Below are 19,320 nucleotides of genomic sequence, written 5' to 3' on the forward strand. Positions count from 1 at the left end.
TAAAGAAAATATTGATTCCGGAATTATCCCAAAGGTCAGGAACCCTGACATGATTTCGATAGCAGTGTCCTCATCTCGAGTGAGATGTGTTACCGTTGCACCACTAGCTGTACACGACGAATATGAGATGTTTATCGATATGAACGCTCCTTAAAATAAGGACTTTAAAATCCCTGCCCATTCCCACTCGGAGTCAGAAGCAGCGCTCACTTGCCAGTCACCGTCCGTTTTTTTGTTGAACTTTTGTTTTTATTTCACGGGAAAGCATCATTACTTAACCCAATGCCATCTTTTGCACAATGAAAGAAATGCTGACTGAGGGACAGTCGATACTTCAATCATTTCTTCTGTGTTTTGCATGTTAACTGTTAAACCAGATCCCATTTTACACAATTGTTGTCGGGGATTGTTTCAAAATCTTCATTGCTGATGACACCGGGAATCTGGGGCAACTTTTGTCAAATTTAACAGCATCGGTTAATCCGACCATGCACAGAAAATAGAATCAGTCGTGAAGATAAAATCCCACGGTGATCATTTTCAGATTCAGCATCGTAGGATTTCAAATAGAGTGCAAGAATTTTACAGTGAAAAGATTTGGAAGTGTTACTTGTATTTGTGTCTTTAATTAAACTTTGTGGCGTCTGACTCCCGTTCATGCCTCTGCTGAATAAGAAAGGAGGGTTTGACGTTGACCAGACTGCACTGCCTCTGATATTTGTGAGCTCATCCTTTATATTCAGTGGTTTCTCGCCCTTTGATGGGCTGCAGTGTAGCGGATATCACGTTGGCCTCACACGCGAAAGGTCCCCGGTGGATCCGTTTTCTCTCACTGAAAGTTATCTATTCATTGAAGTGAAATAAAGAGCAATTCAGGAATAAGGGAGCCCTTTTGCCGGGAGAATAAATAGCAAATAAAAACAGCAATTGCTGGAAATCTCAGCTGGTCAGGCAGCATTTGTCAGGAAACTAAACTCGCTTCGGATTGTTCCACTATAGCAACTTTAAACATAATGTTTCCACCCGGGATCTTTCACGCGTAAAGCAAACATGATAACCGCTACACTACGGAAACCTCTGGCACAGCGGCCCCAACAGAGGAGAGCTGACCAGTGAGCTCCCTCTGTGCTGATCGGAAATGTGTTGGCTCACCTTATACAACTTCTGTCCCACACTGAAAGTTCTCAATCCTTCTCCTCCACTGCCCTTTACAGAAATGTCACGGATCACCCAGCCACCGTGTTCACTTCCACATCCTCACAGTAGGGCCACAGAGGCTCCTACCTTCTCCCCGCGATCAGCGAACTCAAAATTAAACCCGGAACACGTGTCCAGCAACGGGCAGGTGAAACAAGAGAATCTGTAAGTTCGGTCCATAACAGAATGTAATGGGGTTATTCATGGTGATTACAGCAATTACTAATCGTCTCACAGACCTCAATTATTTTTATTTGACGAATTGATCGAGTATCGTTCCCAGGTTAGTGCGCCGGATCTTAACCCCTCGACCACCAGGGAACAGCTACGATACATGTAGATATATTTATATATATTTATATATGACCGTGAATATCAACGGCTATCTGCCGAGACCTCAGGGCGCAACGGTAGCACGTCTAAATTTAAGTGAGATAAATTATTTTCTACAGTGAAACCCATTTCATCGTTTGTTCCCTTTTAAACACTAGAAACTGAGACGAGGAATAAATAGAGAAATCAAAGCACAACGTTATAGACAAGAGGAAGAGAGAAGGGGAAAGATACTGTCCCCACCCAGAACTAATGCAGAAACCCCTCTGCTGCGCTCGGGGTGGCCACCCACAGCCTGGATACACTAACGTCCCAACAGCTCATTGACTGTCGGAGTGGGACCGTGCGGCGCTTCAGAAGACAGGTCGAAAAAGCAAAGTCACTGATTCGGTCTCATGTGCTCCGGCTACAAAGAATAGATACACACAATAACATGCTTTTATAATGGTTACACTTTATCGCCATTCTTGTCAAGCAGTCGTTTCGTTGGTCCGGGGTATGATTCTCACTTCAAGGCTGTTAATGGCAATTTGCGAGAGATTCCACGTTTAAATACCGAATGAGCCCTTTCAATTTGCATGGAACTTATGCAAACAAGTGTTATGTATGTCAACCTGTGAAAACCTTGTTTAAGCACCAGAGGGCTCATCCCCTGGAGTCCCAAGAGATCCCACAATCCCTTGGGAGCACTTGTACTTAAGGAGGCCTCACAGGCTGGAGAAGCACTCTGGAGACCTGCAAGAAAAGACTAAGGTCACAAATTACTTTGAGCTCACAGTATCTGGTCAGACTCTTTATTCATGCACTACAACTGGCGATGAGATACAGATGACGAACCCCACCGCAACGATGTAGAGACCAATGGGCATACTGGAGAAATTTTCGGAGGGAGATGATTGGGAAACCTTAGTGGAGCGACTCGACCAATACTTCGTGGCCAGCGAACTGGAAGGAGAAGCGAATGCTGCCAAAGGAAGGGCGATTCACCTCACTGTTTGCGGGGCACCATCTTATGGCCTCAGACAAAAGCTGCTTGCTCCAGCGAAACGCACAGAGAAATCGTATGTTGATTTGTGCACACTGGTCCGGGAGCATCTTAACCTGAAGGAAAGCGTTCTGATGGCGAGGTTCCGGTTCGACATGTGCAAAAGGTCTGAAGGCCAGGAAGTGGCGAGCTGTGTCATCGAGCAAAGACATCTTGCAGGCATTTGGAATTTGAAGGACATTTGGAGCACATGCTCAGGGACTTCTTTGTACTTGGCATTGGCCATGAAGAAATACTTCGTAAACTAATTTTGACAGTCGAGACCCCAACCTTGAGTAAAGCCATAGCGATAGCCCAAGCGTTCATCGCCACCAGTGACAATACCAAAAAATCTCTCAGCACACGAGTGCTGTACAAGTACTGTGAACAAAGTAATGTTGTTTTCAAATCGTTACGTACAGGGCAGGCCTCACATGCCTGCAGCTGTACGTCTGCAGATGTCTCAGAGTCCACCATCAAGGGCGATGAATGCTACGCCATTAACACCTTGTTGCCGCTGCGGGGGTGATCATCATTTCCATTCATGCCGCTTCAAAGGATACGTTTGCAAGGGCTGTGGAACAATGGGACACCTGCAACGAATGTGCAGGCAAGCTGCAAACCCTGCTAATCCTGCAAACCACCATGTTGCAGAGGAGGGCAGATCCACGGCAGATCACAGCGAACCAGAGCATCAGACCGAGGAGGTAGAGGTATATGGGGTGCATACATTTACCACAAAGTGCCCCCGATAATGCTGAAGGTTGAGCTAAATGGACTCCCGGTGTCAATGGAGCGAGACATGGGCGCGAGACAGTCCATTATGAGCAGAAAGACTTTCGATAAATTGTGGTGCAGCAAGGCCTCAAGGCCAGTCATGACTCCCATTCGCACCAAACTGAGAACTTACACAAATGAACTGATTCCCGTAATCGGCAGTGCTACTGTAAAGGTCTCCTACGATGGAGCGATACACAAGTTACCACTCTGGGTGGTACCGGGCGATGGCCCCACGCTGCTCGGCAGGAGCTGGCTGGGGAATATACGCTGGAACTGGAACGACATCCGAGTGCTCTCGCCCGTCGACAACATTTCGTCTGCCCAGGTCTTAAACAAATTCCCCTCGTTGTTCGAACCAGGCATCGTGAAGTTCCAAAGAGCAAAAGTGCAGATCCACCTAATTCCCCGGGGCGCGACCTATCCATCACAAAGCGAGAGCAGTACCGTACATGATGAGATAGAGGGTGGATATCGAGCTGGACAGGCTGCAACGAGAGGGCATCATTTTGCCGATCGAATTCAAAGAGCGGACCAGTCCGATTGTTCCAGTCCTCAAGGGTGAAGGCACCGTCAGATTCTGTGGTGATTACAAAGTAACTATCAAATGTTTCTCCCTTCAGGATCAATACCCACTACCAAATGCAGACAACCTTTTTGAGACGCTGGTGGAGGAAAGACGTTCACGAAGCTGGACTTGACCTCAGCCTACATGACGCAGCAGCTGGAGGAATCATCGAAGGGCCTCACCTGCATCAACACGCACAAAGGTCTCTTCATTCACAACAGATGCCCGTTTGGGATTCGATCAGCCGCGGCGATATTCCAGAGAAACATGGAAAGCTTACTGAATTCGGTCCCGCGCACCATGGTCTTCCAGGACAACATCTTGGTTACAGGTCGAAACACAGATGAGCATCTGCAGAATCTGGAGGCGGTTCTTAGTCGATTTAATCGCGTGGGGCAAAGGTTAAAATGCTCGAAGTGCGTTGTCCTGGCGCCTGAAGTGGAGTTCCTGGGGAGAAGAATTGCGGCGGACAGCATCAGGCCCACCGATTCGTAGATGGAGGCAATCGACAACACACCAAGGCCACAGAACGTGACGGAGCTGCGGTCATTTCCAGGACTCCTGAACGACTTTCGTAACTTCTTACCGGGTCTCAGAACACTGTTAGAACCACTGCACGCTTTACTGCACAAACAAAACGAATGGGTATGGGGTAAAGCCAAGAAAATGCCGTTGTAAAAGCTAGAAAACTGTTATACTCAACCAAATTGCTTGTGCTGTATGATGCATGTAAGCGTTTGGTGCTAGCATGTGATGCGTCGTCATACGATGTTGAGTGTGTATTGCATCAAGCTCATGAATCTGGGAAATTGCAACTGGTTACTTATACATCCAGGAGTCTGTCTATGGCTGAGAGGGCCTACAGCATGATCGAAAAAGAAGTGTGAACATGTGTTTATGGAGTAAAAAAAATGCATCAATATCTGTTTGGGCTCAAATTTGATTTGGAAACTGACCATAAGCCACTTATTTCCCTCTTTTCTGAAAGTAAGGGGATAAATACAGATGCATCGGCCCGCATCCAGAGATGGGCGCCCACATTGTCCGCATACAACTACGCCATCCGCCACAGACCAGGCATAGAAAACTGTGCCGATGCTCTCAGTAGGCTGCCATTGCCCACCACAGGGGTGGAGATGGCACAGCCCCCAGATTTAGTTATGGTAATGGAAGCATTCGAGAGTGAGCAATCATCTGTTACCGCCCGACAGATTAGAACCGAGATGAGCCAGGATCCCTCATTGTCCTTAGTAAAAAACTGTGTGCTCCACGGGAGTTGGTCTGGTGTTCCGTTAGAGATGCAGGAAGAAATAAAGCCGTACCAGCGGCGCAGAGATAAAATGTCCATACAGGCAGACTGTATCAAGTAGTGGTGCCAATAAAGGGCAGGGACACTTTCATTAGTGATCTCCACAGTACACACCCAGGCATTGTAATGACGAAAGCGATAGCCAGATCCCACATGTGGTGGCCCGGTATCGATGCGCACTTAGAGTCCTGCGTTCACAGATGTAATACATGCTCGCAGTTAAGCAATGTACCCAGGGAGGCGCTGCTAAGTTTTTGGTCTTGGCCCTCCAAACCGTGGTCTAGGGTACACGTCGACTATGCAGGCCCGTTCTTGGGTAAAATGTTCCTTGTGGTTGTAGATGCGTACTCCAAGTGGATTGAATGTGAGATGATGTCCGCTGCCACCATTGAAAGCTTGCGGATCATGTTTGCCATGCACGGCCTGCCTAACGTTCTTGTCAGTGACAATGGGCTGTGCTTCACCAGTGCTGAGTTCAAAGAGTTCATGACACGCAATGGGATCAAACATGTCACATCTGCCCCGTTTAAACCAACATCCAATGGTTAGACAGAGAGAGCAGTGCAGCAATCAAGCAGAGCTTGAAGAGGGTAAACTGAGGGCTCACTGCAGAGTCACCTATCCCGAGTCCTGCTTAGTTACCGCACAAGACCCCACTCGCTCACTGGGGTTCCCTCCGCGGAACTGCTCATGAAAAGGGCACTTAAGACAAGGCTCTCGTTAGTCCACCCTGATCTACACAAACAGGTAGAGAGCAGGCGGCTTCAAGAGAATACATATCATGATCAAGCAAATGTGTCACGTGAAATCGAGATTAATGATCCTGTATTTCTGTTGAACTATAGACAAGGTCCCAAGTGGCTTCCCAGCACTGTCGTGGCCAAAGAGGGGAGTAGGGTGTTCCTGGTCAAACTTTCATATGGACTCACCTGCAGGAAACACTTGGACCAAACCAAACTCAGATTAACGGACTATCCAGAACAACCCACAATAGACACTACATTTTTCGCTACTCCAACACACACACAAGTGGCAATCAACCCAGCGGTTGACCACGAAGCAGAACCCATCACCCGCAGCAGCCCAGCAGGACTCACCACGCCCAGCAGGCCAGCGAGGGCCCAACAAATGACTCACCAAAACCAGCATTTGCACTGAGACGTTCAACCAGGGAAAGGAAGGCCACAGATTGACTCAAATTGTAAATAGTTACACTGCTGACTTTGGGGAGGCGGGGGGAGCGGTGCGGGGGGAGTGTTGTTACATATATAAACCTGTAAATACCTTGTTTAACCATCAGAGGGCTCATCCACTGGAGTCCCAAGGGATCCCACAATCACTTGGGAGCACTGTACACCAGGAGGCCTCACAGGTTGGAGAGGCACACTGGAGACTTGTAATAAAGGACGACGGTCACACCTTACTTTCAGTTTGCAGTATCTGGTCAGATTCTTTATTCAAGACATAATACTCTGTATTTAGGAGACTGGTTTAAAATGTTTATTGCTCATGTGACAAGGAATCTGGGGCGACTTTTGTTCAATTTATTTCACAGCAAAAATAGTCTCAAAAATCACGTTCCGCCCGGGATCCTTTCGCGTGTGAAGCGAACGTGATAACAACGACGCTACGGAAACACTGCGGTTCAAATGATGTTAGGAACATAACCAGATGTTTAAACTTGCTGTCGAGGAACTGCCAGGATCTTCTTCAATAGTGGACCAGGCTTGTGGGGCCGAATGTCCTACTCCGGCCCCAATCCTTCCATACATATGATCTTATGACCTTTCACTGGAGAACAAACTCGCCCCTGAGCATGCATGAGGAGAAAGCTAAAGAAAACATTTACGCCCAGTGAGCTTTCACTTGTGAGGCAAACATGTGAACCGCGACACTGTGGAAACATCTCCACTTTCAGCACCAGGTCAGACGGAAATGTGAAGCGAGCAGGTGAACTGCTGAATCCCAGTTTTTCGGAGTTAGTCGTGGTGTCAAACAATGAGTTTCACTTAATGATTAAAAGTAAGAAATGTCAGATTCAAATCCACACCTCCAGAGGAGACTGCGAACAGCACCTTAGACCGCTCGGCCATCCTGACTATTCAGTGCGAGGTGTGGCCACCGGCAGGTTGATTTTGAACTGTTGTGTCCTGTCACATGAAATAAATGTGGCAGCAGGCGTATCTCTGCCTGACACCAGGGAAAGAGTGAGACAGACCTTGGAGCAAGGGTCTGGTTATTGCCAAACAGCTGAGAAAATATTAATTCTGGAAGAACAATTTCCAAAAATACAGTGACTCCGACATGATTTGAACACGCAACCTTCTGATGTGGAGTCAGACACGCTACCATTGCGCCACGAGGTCTACACAGAAAGTGTGGGATGTTCGTCTATATGAAGGTTTCACAATACAAGTGGCTTTAAAATCCCGCCCATTCCCACCAGGTGTCAGAAGCACCGCTCACCTGCCAGTCACTGTATGTTTTTTTCTGAAACATTTGTGTTGCTTTCACGGGAAAGCATCTTTAATTAACCCCTCACCTTCTTTTGCACAATGAAAGAAATGCTAACTGAGGGACAGTCAGATACTTCAATCATTTGTCCTGTGCTTTGGGGAGCGGGCAGAGAAGTGGACCTGAGTCCATGATCGCATCGGCCATGATCATATTAAATGGCGGAGCAGGCTCGAGAGGCGTATGGCCGACTCCTGCTCCTATTTCTTATGTTATTATGTTCTTCTGCATATTAACCCATTTTACACACTGTATTTTAGGATTCTGTTTCAAAACCTTCATTGCCGATAACACCAGGAATCTGGGGTAACTTTTGTCAAATTTAACAGCACCGGTTAATCCTACCGTGCACAGAAAATAGAATCAGTAGTGAGAATAAAATCCCACGGTGCTCATTTTCAGATTCAATGCAGTAGGATTTCAAATAAAGTGAAAGAATTTTACAATGAAAATATTTGGAAGTGTTACTTGTATTTATGTCTTTAATTTAACTTTGTGGCATCTGACTCCCGTTCATGCCTCTGCTGAATAAGAAAGGAGGGTCTGACGTTGACCAGACTGCACCGCCCCTGATATTTGTGAGCTCATCCTTAAAATTCAGTGGTTTCTCACTCTTTGATTGGTTGCAGTGTAGCGGATATCACGTTGGCCTCACACACGAAAGGTCCCCGGTGGATCCGTTTTCTCTCACTGAAAGTTATCTATTTATTGAAGTGAAATAAAGAGCAATAAAGGAATAAGGGAGCCCTTTTGCAAGGAGAATAAATAGCAAATAAAAACAGCAAATGCTGGAAATCTCAGCAGATCAGGCAGCATTTGCCAGGAGAATAAACTCGCCTCTGATTGTTCCTCTATAGCAAGTTTAAACATAAAGTTCGTGGCCAGGATTGAACCAGGGTCCTGTCTCATGTAAAGAAAACGTGATAACCGCTGTGCTACAGAAATCTCTGGCACAGCACCAGCAACAAAGGGAAGCTGACCAGTGAGCTCCCTCTGTGCTGATCAGGAATGTGTTGGCTCACCTGAAACAACTTCTGTCCCACACTGAAAGCTCTCAATCCTTCTCCTCCGCTGCCCTTTACAGACATGTCACGGATCACCCAGCCACCGTGTTCACTTCCACATCCTCACAGTGGGGCCACAGAGGCTCCTACTGTCTCCCCGCGATCTGCAAACTCACCCAGTTTGTAAAATTAAACCCGGAACACGTGCCCGGCAAAGGGCAGGAGAAGCCAGATAGTCTGTAAGCTCGGTCTATCACAGAATGTAGAGGTATTCATGGTGATTACAGCAATTATTAATTCTTTGAGGATGTAATGAACAGGGTGTATAAAGGGAACTCGTGGATGTGATGTATTTTGACTTCGAGAAAGCATTTTGACAAGGTGCCACATAAAAGGTTACTGCACAAGATAAAATTTCACGGGGTTGGGGGCAATATATTAGCATGGATGGAGGATTGGCTAACTAACAGAATACAGAGAGTCGGGATAAATGGTTTATTCTCGGTTTGGCAATCAGTAATTAGTTGGATGCCACAGGGATCGATGTTGGGGCCCCAACATTTACAATCTATATTAATGACTTGGGAAAAGGGATCGAGTGTAACATTGCCAATTATGCTGATGATACAAAGATGGGAGGAAAAGCAATGTGTGACGAGGATACAAAAAATCTTCAAAAGGACATAAACAGGCGAAGTGAGTGAGCAAACATTTGGCAGATGGAGTACTATGTTGGAAAGTGTGAGGTTATGAACATTGGCAGAAAAAAAATCAAAGAGCAAGTTATTATTTAAGTGGAGAAAGATTGCAAAGTGCTGCAGTACAGTGGGACCTGTGGTAATTTTGCATGAAACACAAAAGGTTAGTATGCAGGTACAGCAAGTGATGAGAACATAACATAAGAAATAGGAGCAGGAGTAGGCGATACGGCCCCTCGAGCCTGCTCCTCCATTTAATACGATCATGACTGATCCGAACATGGGCTCAGGTCCACTTCTGTGCCTGCTCCCCATAACCCCTTATTTCCTTATCAGTTAAGAAACTGTCTAGCTCTGTCTTAAATTAAATTTATGATCAGGAAAGCCAATGGAATCTTGGCCTTTATTGCAAAGGAGATGGAGTATAAAAGCAGGGAAGTCTTGCTGTAGTTATACAGGGTATTGGTGAGGCCACACCTGGAATACTGCGTGCAGTTTTGGTTTCCATATTTACGAAAGGATATACTTGCTTTGGAGGCAGTTCAGAGAAGGTTCACTAGGTTGATTCTTGAGATGAGGGGGTTGACTTATGAGGAAAGGTTGAGTAGGTTGGGACTCTACTCATTGGAATTCAGAAGAATGAGAGGTGACCTTATCGAAACGTATAAGATTATGAGGGTGCTTGACAAGATGGATGCAGAGAGGATGTTTCCACTGATTGGGGAGACTAGAACTAGGAGGCATAATCTTAGAATAAGGGGCCGCCCATTGAAAACTGAGATGAGGAGAAATTCCTTCTCTCAGAGGGTTGTAAATCTGTGGAATTCGCTGCCTCAGAGAGCTGTGGAAGCTGGGTCGTTGAATAAATTTAAGACAGATGTAGACAATTTCTTAAACGATAAGGGAATAAGGGGTTATGTGGAGCGGGCAGGTAAGTGGACCCAGTCCATGATCGGAGCAGCCATGATCATATTAAATGGTGGAGCAGGATCGAGGGGCCGTATGGCCTACTCCTGCTCCTATTTCTTATGTTCTTGTGTTCTTATGTCCCTTTGTTCCTCTGCACTTCTCAGTGTCCTACCATTTAATGTGTATTCCCTTTCCTTGTTAGCCCTCCCAAAATGCATGACCACACACTTCTCCAGATTAAACTCCATTTGCCACTGTTCTGCCCACCTGACCAGATGATTGATTTCCTCCTGCATTCCGCAGCTTTCTTCTTCATTATCAACCACACCGCAGATTTTAGTATCATCTGCAAACTTCTGAATCATAACCCCTATATTCAAGTGTAGATCATTGATGTAAATCACAAAAAGCAAGGGTCCGAGTACTGAGCCCTGCGGAACCCCACTGGAAACATCTTTCTAGTCTCAAAACACCCATCAACCATTACACTTTGCTTCCTGCCTCCGAGCCAGTTTTGGATCCAACTTGCCACTTTGCCCTGGATTCCATGGGCTTTTACTTTTGTGACCAGTCTGCCATGTGGGACCTTATCAAAAGCTTTGCTACAATCCATACACAGTACATCATATGCTTTGCCTTCATCGACCCTCCTGGTTACCACCCCAAAAAATTCAATCAAGTTAGTCAGACACGACCTTCCCTTAACAAATCTGTACTGACTGTCGTTGATGAATCCGTGTCTTTCTAAGTGAAGATTTATCCTGTCCTTTAGGTTTTTTCCAATAATTTACCCACCACCGAGGTTAGGCTGACTGGCCTGTAATAACTCGGTCTATCCCTTTCTTCCTTCTTAAATAAAGGTAAAACGTTAGCTGCCCTCCAATCCTCTGGCACCACACCTGAAACTAGAGAGGATTGGAAAACGATGGTCAAAGCCTCTGCTATTTCCTCTTTTGCTTCACTTAACAGCCTGGGATGCATTTCATCCAGGCCTGGGGATATCCACTTTCAGAGCTGCTAAATCCCTTAATACCTCATCTCTCACTATGTTTATTTCATCTGATATTTCACATTTCTTCTCCTCGATAGTAGTGTCTGCATCGCCCCTCTCTTTTGTGAACACAGACGCAAAGTATTCATTGAGAACCATCTCCACATCTTCCGCCTCCACACACCGATTACCCTCATGGTATCTAATAGGCCCCACCCTTTCTTTAGTTATCCTCTTGCTCTTAATATATTTATAAAACATCGTGCATATGCTGGAGAAATAAAGAGCTGATGTTGAATTAAGACCTACTCGACTCGACTCATTGGAAGAACCAGAGGTAGTCTCGGTAGAAAAGCAACTGAGACAGTGCGGGCACATTTCACCCGGACAAGGTCCGGTCTTTGAAGTGCTACATCAACAGCCCCTCTCTTTTGCGAAAAAGAGGCAAAGTATCGATTTAGAATCATAGCCATGTCTTCTGCCTCCACACACATATTTCCTTTGTGGTCTCTAATAGGCTCAACACTTTCTCTCATTATCCTCTTACACTTAATGTCTTTGTGTTTGTGTTTTTCCTGATTTTACTTGTCAACATTCTTTCATGCTCTCTCTTTGCTTTCCTGATATATTTTTTAATTGCACCCCTGCACTTCTTATATTCCTTTCGAGCTTCTGCAATTGGTGGTCTCACAATTGTACAGTTGTAGCAGGATTTCCCTGCTTTTATACTCCATCCCCCTTGTAATTAAGAATAACATTCCATTGGCCTTCCTAATTACTTGCTGTACCTGCATACTAACCTTTTGTGTTTCATGTACAAGGACCCCCAGGTCCCTCTGCACCACAGCATTTCGTAATCTCTCCCCATTTAAATAATTATTTGATTTTTTATTATTTTTTTTGCTACCACAGTGGATAACCTCATATTTCTCACATTATACTCCATCTGACAAATTTCTGCCCACCCACTGAGCCTATCAATATCGCTTCGCAGATTGTTTGTGTCCTCCTCACAACTTGCTTTCCCACCTATCTTTGTATCATCAGCAAACTTGGCGACATTACAAACATGCAGAGCACAGAACAAATTATTGATGGATGACTTTCTCTCAGTTAGCATTTCATTCATTGTGCAAAAGAAGATTATCGATTCATTAATTATGTTACCTCATGAAAGCAAAATAAAAGTATAACGAAAATAATTCGCACATTTGAAAGGAGCATTTTTGTTTTGTGCAGTTTCGGTCAGAGAAATGTTTGTGAAAGGAATTTTTTGCAGAAACAGATTCAGCATTTCAGCTTGTCGCTGATCACTTCTCTCTGGGTACTGCACTAAGCAGCAGTTTCTTTAGTGAAGCGGTTATCATATTCGCCTCACACCTTGGTTTGAGCCCAAATGAAAATGTTATTTTTGTACCAAAAACTGTTTTTCAATGTCCAATGCTCATGCGACAATGGCCTCCTTCCGTCCTGTAAACTTCTCTGATTCCATGATGAACAATGAACATTTAAAACCAGTCTCCTAAAATACAGAGTGTGTAAAATCAGAAAGGGAATAAAACTTCCTCAATGATTAAAGTTTCACAAATTATTAAAATGAAGTTGTTGAAGTTTCGACTGACCCTCAGTGATCATGTCAGCATTTCTTTCATTCTGCTCAACAATGCTATCGGTTAATACCAGCAGATCTAAGCCGCATTTCAAACCCGGAAATAGCTCATTAATTATTCACCCTTCCCAGTTCCAGTGCACAGAGGATTATTTATACTCCATCCCAGAAACTCAAGTCCAACTTCTGACATTCCTTATTTCTAATTATCAACGCATTTGTTTTGACACCAGTCTGAAGTGCTTTGAGTCATCTATGTAATTTAATTAAATTACTTCACTTAGTGGTAGCAAAATTACTTCCCTAACTGGGAATCGAACCCTGATAACTGAAGTGATTGGAAAGGTTTTGTGAAGCATTTAAATATGCACTGCAAAAATCTCGCACTGCTAATTTAAAAACACGGTTACAATTTGTTTCAGTGCGAAAGAAGGGGATTGAAAATGACAACAAAAACACCAGGCAGCAAGTGCATTAAGACAAATTCAAACTTTTCACAAAGTTGGTACTACGAAGCAACGGCTGAGCTAAAGTGGGCACTGACCAATAGTTAAGAAACATCTCATTGTAAACGATGAGCCACAAATATCAGGAACAGTGCAGTCTGGTAAATGTCAAACCCCTCCTTCCTTATTCAACAGAGACATGAATGGCAGACAGATGCCACAAAGTTTAATTAAAGAGCGAAATACAAGTCAAATTTAATTTCCAAATCCTTTCACTGTGAAATTCTTTCACTTTATTTCAAATCTTACTACGTTGATTCTGAAAATGAGCACCATGTGATTTTATCTTTAATACTGATTCTATTTTCTGTGCACGGTAGGAATTACCGCTCCAGTTTTGAGCCCAATTTGACAAAAGTTGCCCCAGATTCCTGGTGTCGTCAGCAAAGAATATTTAGAACCAGATTCCTAAAATAATGTTTTATTATATTAGTTCACAGGATCTGGGTGTCACTGGCAAGGCCAGAATTTATTGCCCAACCCTAATTGCCCTTGAGAAGGTGGTGGTGAGCCACCATCTTGAACCGCTGCAGTCCGTGTGGAGAAGGTGCTCCCACAGAGCTGTTAGGGAGGGAGTTCGAGACTTTTAACCCATTGACGATGAAGGAACGACCAATATTTTTCCAAGTCAGGATGGTGTGTGACTAAATCTAACAATGGCTGTTGTCACAGGCACCAAACATTTTAAAGCAATGTCAAAAATGCAGTGTGTAAAATGAGACAAGATAATAATTCATAGAAACATAGAAACATAGAAAATAGGTGCAGGAGTAAGCCATTCGGCCCTTTGAGCCTGCACCGCCATTCAATGAGTTCATGACTGAACATACAACTTCAGAACCCCATTTCTGCTTTCTCGCCATAACCCTTGATCCCCCGAGTAGTATGGACTACATCTAACTCGTTTTTGAATATATTTAGTGAATTGGCCTCAACAACTTTCTGTGGTAGAGAATTCAACAGGTTCACCACTGTCTGGGTGAAGAAGTTTCTCCTCATCTTGGTTCTAAATGGCTTACCCCTTATCCTTAGACTGTGACCCCTGGTTCTGGACTTCCTCAACATTGGGAACATTCTTCCTGCATCTAACCTGTCTAACTCCGTCATAATTTTAAACGTTTCTATGAGATCCCCTCTCATTCTTCTGAACTCCAGTGAATGCAAGCCCAGTTGATCCAGTCTTTCTTGATATGTCAGTCCCGCCATCCCGGGAATCAGTCTGGTGAACCTTCACTGCACTCCCTCAATAGCAAGAATGTCCTTCCTCAAGTTAGGAGACCAAAACCGTACACAATACTCCAGGCTCGGCCTCACCAATGCCCTGTACAACTGTAGGAACACTTCCTTGCCCCTGTACTCAAATCCCCTCGCTCTGAAGGCCAACATGCCATTTGCTTTCTTAACTGCCTGCTGTACCTGCATGCAAACCTTCAATGACTGATGTACCATGACACCCAGGTCTCGTTGCACCTCCCCTTTTCCTAATCTGTCACCATTCAGATAATAGTCTGTCTCTCTGTTTTTACCACCAAAGTGGATAACTTCACATTTATCCACATTATACTTCATCTGCCATACATTTGCCGACGCATGACATGCAAAGCAGGGAAAGTACTATCTAACATGGGGATGTATAAAATTAATGTGAATATTTTTCTGCCTGACAGGGTTTTGGAAGCAGATTTAATATTACCTTTCCAAAGGGAAATATAGTTGAAAAAGAAACATTTGCAGGGTGCTGGGGAATGGGACTAATTGGAACCTTCTTTCACAGAGCCAGCACAGGTAACAACATAAGAATTCGGAGCAGTAGTAGGCCATACGGCCCCTCAAGCCTGCTCCACCATTCAATGTGATCATGACTGATCGTCGATCTCAACTCCACTTTCCCGCTCGATCTCCCGATCCCTTGATTCCCTGAGACTCCAAAAATCTATCTAACGCAGCCTTGAATATATTCAGAGACTCAGCATCCACAGGCCTGTGGAGCAGAGAATTCCACAGATTCATAACCCTCTGAGTGAAGAAATTCCTCCTCATCTCTGTCTTAAATGGCCGACCCCTTAACCTGAGACTGTGCCCCCTGGTTCTAGACAATCCAGACCGGAGGATAAAATCTCTCAGCATCTACCCTGTCAATCCCCTTCGGAATATTGTGTGTTTCAATGAGATCACCTCTCATTCTTCTAAACTACCAGAGAGTATAGTCCCATTCTACACAATCTCTCAACTTAATACAATCCTCTCATCCCAGGAATCAATCTGGTGAACCTTTGTTGTACCACCTCCCAGGCAAGTGAATCCTTCCACAGATAAAGAGACCAAAACTGTGTGCAGTACTCCAGGTGTGGTCTCACCAGGGCCCTGTACAATTGTAGCAAGACTTCCTCACTCTTGTACTGTGGGCTATATATTCGGTACTATGGGGCAACTGCAAACAGTGCTCCCTGGTAGTCTAGTGGTTAGGGTTTGGTGCTCTCATTGCTGTGGTCAGTCAGGGTTTGATTTTCGGTCAGGGAAAGCATTGTTACAGAGCAAGTTGATTAAAAATAATTCAAGTCGGTGAAATACTGAATAATTGTTTCAATCAACATTAATGCACCTACATGTATTGCACACTGAAGGAAATACAAATATATTTGCCCAGCGACTGATGAATTTAATAACTTTTTATACAACCGTAGAATCAGCAGAAAAACAGGATATTCGCCCATAGTACTTATCTAAGGAAGGATATACTTGCCTTGGAGATGGTGCAACAGAGGTTCAACAGATTGATTCCTGGGATGAGAGGGCTGTCCTATGATGAGAGATTGTGTCGAATATGCCGATTCTCTCTGGAGTTTCGAAGAATTGGTAGTGATCTCGTTGAAACGGACAATATTCTGAAGGGGATTGACAGGGTAGATGTTGACAAGCCTGGCTAGCTCAGTCGGTAAAGCATGAGACTCTTAATCTCAAGGTCGTGGGTTTGAGCCCCATGTTCGTCGATTACTGTTTCTTAAAATTTATGTTGCTTTCACGGGAAAACATCATTAATGAACCCATAATCTTCTATCATTTAGAGATATTTAGAGGGCACCTTTCAATGCTTCACAAAACCATTCCTTTCGCTACAGCCACCCGGGATCATTTCCTGGTTTGGGAAGTAACTTTGATATCACCGTTTATAATTGAAATGGAGTAATTTTATGAAGTCAGATGGATGTCCCAAAGCACTTCAGAGTGGTGTCAAAACAAATGAGTTTGTAATTAAAAACACTGAATGTCAGAAGTGGGATTCGAACCCACGCCTCCAGACCTGAATGCAACGCCTCAGACCGCTCGGCAATCCTGACTGTTGGGTCCTTCAATTACACGTTATTACTCAGGAAAGTTTCAGACCGGGCGCTTGTTCAGGGCTGCTGGAAGGCCCAGTGATTGGGATATCCTCTCCCCCAGGGTTTTCCTGAGCCTGTGATCGGTGCACGGGGAGCTTTGGCCCGAGTCGGAGGAAGTTTGCATCCCAGGGATGGACAATAACCCTCTGAGCTCTGGAACTGGGGAAGAGCGAATAATTAATGAGTTGTTTGTGGGTTTCAAATGCAACTTAGATCTGATGGTCTAAACCGATAGTGTTGTTTCACAGAATGAAAGAAATGCGAACAGGGACAATCGAAATTTCAAAAACTGAACTTTAATAATTAGTGAAACTTTAACCCTTGATGAAGTTTTATCCCCTATCTGATTTTACACACTCTGTATTTGAGTATACTAGTTTTAAAATGTTCATTGCTCATGCGACAATGTATCCCGGACAGCTTTTGTTCAATTTTATTGCAGACACGTTTTTGCTTCACAAATAATGTTTCCGCACAGGCTCGAAACAGAGACCTTTCGCGGGTGAGGCAAACATGATAACCGCTACACTACGGAAACTGCTGCTTAGCTCAGTGCCCAGAGAGAAGTGTTCAGCAACAAGCTGAAATGCTCAATCCCTCTCTCTGCAAAAAGTTCCTTTCACAAACATTTCTCTGAACGGAACTGCACCAAACAACAATGTTCTCCTTTCAAAGTCATTAAACTCCCCAATTTCCACATCTGCAATTTTAAGGACAAGGACTGAAAGCGCTTTGCGATCAGAAAATTGCCGGAAACCCCTGTGATTAATGAAAGGGCTTTTGATGATTGATTTCCGTACACACCTTTGTCATGTATTTAACCCTTGGCGATCTGTATCGTACCACCACCTGAGGGCCGACCTCTTGAAGTCCCAAGGGATTCCAGCATCCCTTGGCAGCACGGTATAGAAGCACTCTGGAGTCTTATTAAAGGAGCTAATGTCATACTTACTCATTGTTCACATTACTCAGTTCATTCTTTATTATGAGCGTATCAATTGGCGACGAGACAACGAACAACCACGCGAAAATGCAAGTAACAGTTGGTATAACTTGATAACAGCACAGCTGGCAATGGTTGCGGAATATATTCGTGCAGCCAAAATGCACAATGACAACCTGAAACTTCACGGCACCGAATCTTCGGGGAAAAACAATTAAAGGCTTTGTCCCTGAATGGGCTACGATCCACCAAGCTTGCAGTTAATAGCTGAACGCACTAATCCATTGCACCACAGAGACTGATAGATGCACATGTTGCAAGACATCCCTGTGACATCTTCACAGAGCACAGCACACACAGCTTCCTAACATGCAGGCTGCTCTCTCGGAACTCTCCGGAAAGAGCCTGTTATGTTTAATGATTAACTGTACAGTTGCAGTACACAATACGTCCACATCCACAGTGTGGAGCTACAAGCATTACATGCTGACAGACATTACAATCCCAAACTCGGGTGTCAGTCAGTTAAAGCTTCAGATTGCTCTGACCGGGATGGAACTTGTCCACTCTCAATTGTACTCTTCACAAATAAAGGGTGGGACATTCATTGTGGATGTGTGGAAGCAGTCTGGTCCCGCACACTGCAGACACTTCCATGTCACCGCCAACCAGCTCTCCCACAACCGGTGTCATCGACCTTCCAGCCTTCCGGTGCCTTGTCTGTGACGAAGTATTCTGATTGTCCCGAAGCCGGTATCCTTTGTCATCAATAGGGTTTTAAGTTGTTTCGGTAATTTTTAACTGCTGGACGGTCGAGGCACAAATTGTAGAGTGGAAAACTTGCGTGGAACCCGGTTTTCTCGTGGTTGATTTTCCTGGTTGGGTCCGTCGGTCGCGGTGGTCTGGTTGATGCCTGTTACCAAGTCAGTTGGTATTGATGTTCCACTGATTGGTTTTTTGAAGTTCTTTTCTCCGATGTCGTGATGTCTCTTCCTGTGTTATCTCGCCGTTTGCTCTCGATCTTGATCTTGTTGTTCCAAAGTAATGGTCAGAAAAATATGTTGCTCTTGGTACGATAGGCCCCCAGTTATACTCTGAGAGGCTGCTTAATCTTCGTGCCAAATCTAACGTTTCTTTTGTTTAAGTTTTGCTGCCCATTGATTTAAGTGGTCTTCTTTGTGTAAGTTTTGGCGGACTAGCTAACTGAGACTTGATTAAATGTTTTAATCTGGTGTTGATTGACTTTGGGACGGCGACACTCCTTCTTTATGAACTGATGAACTCTTGTCCATTGGAATAGCACTGTTTTGGCTTCGGGAAGTCTGAGCTGAGCCAGATATTTCCATACATGTTGAAAAGGTGTTGGAATATGGATGGGATATTTGCGTCCTGTGGGTGGGGTGGATAATGTTTCTTCCGTGGTCGATGGTTTAAATGCTAATTTTTTCTGGGAGCCTGACTATGGTTAAACAGCTCCCCCAGACAAACTGATGAGCTACAATATCCAAACTCTAAATCCCACCCCTCTGTCACTGCAGCTTTTCCCCACAGGCCCAAA

General features: G+C 44.6%; 2 non-coding genes across 2 annotated transcripts; one reads left to right on the forward strand and one right to left on the reverse strand.

Moving 5' to 3' along the window:
* Positions 1 to 7,502: 7,502 nt before the first annotated feature.
* On the reverse strand, positions 7,503 to 7,574 carry trnaw-cca (transfer RNA tryptophan (anticodon CCA)). Its single transcript has one exon. It is a non-coding gene; the product is annotated as a tRNA-Trp (tRNA).
* Positions 7,575 to 16,351: 8,777 nt separating this feature from the next.
* On the forward strand, positions 16,352 to 16,429 carry trnak-cuu (transfer RNA lysine (anticodon CUU)). The gene has a single exon. It is a non-coding gene; the product is annotated as a tRNA-Lys (tRNA).
* The last annotated feature ends 2,891 nt before the right edge of the window (positions 16,430 to 19,320 follow it).

This window comes from Pristiophorus japonicus, unplaced genomic scaffold (genome assembly GCF_044704955.1).
Source record: "Pristiophorus japonicus isolate sPriJap1 unplaced genomic scaffold, sPriJap1.hap1 HAP1_SCAFFOLD_91, whole genome shotgun sequence".
NCBI classification, from domain to species: domain Eukaryota; kingdom Metazoa; phylum Chordata; class Chondrichthyes; family Pristiophoridae; genus Pristiophorus; species Pristiophorus japonicus.